The sequence below is a fragment of the Poeciliopsis prolifica genome, unplaced genomic scaffold (genome assembly GCF_027474105.1).
Source record: "Poeciliopsis prolifica strain line A6 unplaced genomic scaffold, Auburn_PproV2 SCAFFOLD009, whole genome shotgun sequence".
NCBI classification, from domain to species: Eukaryota; Metazoa; Chordata; class Actinopteri; order Cyprinodontiformes; family Poeciliidae; genus Poeciliopsis; species Poeciliopsis prolifica.
Window position 1 is genome coordinate 4,898,126 of NW_026562384.1, and position 2,760 is coordinate 4,900,885.

The following is a 2,760-nucleotide window of genomic DNA, read 5'->3' on the forward strand; positions in this document are numbered from 1 at the left end:
ATAGGGTAATATTGGAGATAAGCGTGCTAAAGATAATCCAGAATCATATTCAACAGCCAACCTTTGATCAAATTCTGATTCACGTAAATCTATGGTAGTTTTCTGCTTAATACTACCATACTGTTCAAGAAAATCAATAAGCTCATCAGTGGGGTTCTCTGAGACTCATCAATCAATACTGTATTAGAGATTTTTAGACCAAAAGTTTCAAAAACTTCCATGATGAAAACTGAATTGGTGAGTATGAACCAGACTTATTTGTGCAACTCAATTCAACGGCTTTCTATTGATTACTGATCAAACAGCTCCTGGCTAGCTCACCAATAATGTAGCAGTATTTTAATGTAGCACAAGACTAAGTAGCATCTGAGATCAGAAGACTAAATTCATCTACTGGAGCTGTTGTCAGTAATCAAACGAAACAAAAGAATAATTGCTTTCAATACTATGTATTTTAAAGAAAAGTAAACATTACAAGACAAAACATACAAAACAAAAACACAATAAATATATACACAGCACTGCAGTAAATCTTCTATATAATTGTGCACAAAAGTCCTTCACTTTTCCCCGCCTGGTCAGTACAATGTCTGACCGACACACATTTAAAAGTCCATTGTGTGTTTTTTCCAGATATTCAAGAGGAGAATGTCCAAGCGCAATTTGTGTCCGATGAAAAGATGAATAATGAAGTGTGTCTATGTAGTGAGATGGAGGGGGAAATATTGTGGACCATCAGCCTCCTACCAGACCAGTATGGAGTCAATTTCAGGTTCTCCTGGCTCCAGCCAGTTATCAGAAGCTCACCATCCTTTAACCCAAAAAGGGTCACCTGGCCTGTATTGAAATAAACAGGTCCAGTAAATTACCATCCTGCTAGTTAACTAGACTGTTTTTTCAGTTATATCCAGAAATAAATACAATCATATCCACAATCAAATCTTTAAAACAACTTAAAGATATCAGCATTCATTTCATTATCTTAAATACATGTTTAGAATTTAAAAGTTAGATGGTATATTTCATAAACAATTAGCATTGGATACCACCACCAACAAAACATATTCATTACTCACCAATTCCATTTATAGATCGCTGTATGAGAACTTCCTGGCTCCAAGCTCACTGGATACCCAGATCTACGTAATTTTTATATTGTGAGTTTTAAAAGTGCATAACAACAAAGAGATCAACTAATTGTTTGGAAACACAAACCTGCAGCTCCTTTGTCTCCAGCTCTCCCCCTCACACCTGATTGGGAAAAGCTGGAGCAGGCCTAAAAAACACTCCAGGTGCAATGATTGGCTGACTACTCTGTGTGATTGACTATCACGCCAACCAATGGAGCAACAAAGGCGGGATTAAGGGCAGTTTTTACCCTGGGTTACACAAGTTTCCTCTGATGAGACGCCACACAGAAACAATGATGGGCCTGTTCGGCTCGACGTACATATGTGGACAAATGTTTTCTCTGTTAAATCAGAACCAAAGCAGATTGAGAGCCAGAATGACCGATAGACCTTCGTGTCTCAACCACCAAACTTTCTCCTGACATGTCAGCTATCCTTCAACCCAGAGGACAGCATCACTGCTCCCACTGAGTGCAATGTTCTTCACATTACAGGTGAGTTAGAAGGCTGCTAGACAGAGGATGGCTGGATGGATGGAAGTTTAAATTATTTGTGTGACATTTTTCACCTTTTTGTCACATCCCAACTGCAAACTCAGTAGTGAGAATTTGTGCAGCATTCTGACACGAAAGTGGATGGAACAGAGTCATGTTTTCTCTTTTTTACCTCTATTTTTGCAACAAAAAAAAAAAAAAGAAAAAATAAAAAAATCTCAGAATTGTGAGATCCATTTTAATTTGGCCCCTGTTGAGAGACAATTCTTATAGGAAACGCTTTTCGACCTGTTGAAGATTTTGCATCAGAATTGCCCAATTGCTTCCATACTTCCGTCGTCCTGTTCTCTCTATTTTCCCTTTCCTTCATGAAAAAAAAAAAAATAAATCATCAACATATGACATGTTTCAGGTCCTGCACAGTTACCAGATTCCTCTTAACTGCTTCACTGAATAACAATTTTTAAACAAAGCATGTTAGATTTGGTGAATTCCCAATCCTTAGAAGGTTTAAAGGTTTCTCTTTAATCTCTTCATCATGAGACTGAATACTAAGCAGTAGTCTGGACTCCAGATCCCATCATCTATGTTTATTCATCCATCTATTTCTCTATCTCTGTTCAAAGTTTGGGATCGTTTAATAACGTGACCTAACTCTAAACACCTGACAATTTTACCTCTGAAACTGGGGCTGAATCTAGAGTCAAGCCACACTTTTCAAACCAGCATTTGTAGTGAAACTATGAACCATTAGCGCTTTTACTTTGCGCAAACGTTTGTTAATATGTCATTCAAACTTCTCTTTTTAAAAAAAAAAAAGCTCAATCCTCCTTTTATAGGTTTTGTTCCACACTTGCCTTTTCGAGTTTCGCAATTGCGAGAAAGCGCAACATAAAAAAAGGGCAACATCTGGCTGTCTCCAAAGCAGACTAAAAGCTCACTCAGGCTCAGATAAACCCCTCTTTAATGAAGGTGGGTGTTTTAAATCCTAAGGCCGAAGCACATTAAGGATTTACCTGGCTCCGGGGAAAATGTGACTTAAAAATTCACATGGGGGGAGAGGTGGAAGAAAAAAAACTAAAATCCCGTGCTGCTTTGCAAACTCTCTTGACATCACACAGAAAGATATAAGATAA

At 37.8% G+C, this 2,760-nt stretch overlaps 1 long non-coding RNA gene across 1 annotated transcript; it reads right to left on the minus strand.

Moving 5' to 3' along the window:
* Positions 1-421: 421 nt before the first annotated feature.
* On the minus strand, positions 422-1,372 carry LOC129362768 (uncharacterized). Its single transcript, XR_008606263.1, has 3 exons — positions 1,216-1,372; positions 1,077-1,139; positions 422-837 (listed from the first exon to the last, which is right to left on the minus strand). It is a non-coding gene; the product is annotated as an uncharacterized LOC129362768 (long non-coding RNA).
* Between the last annotated feature and the right edge of the window lie 1,388 nt (positions 1,373-2,760).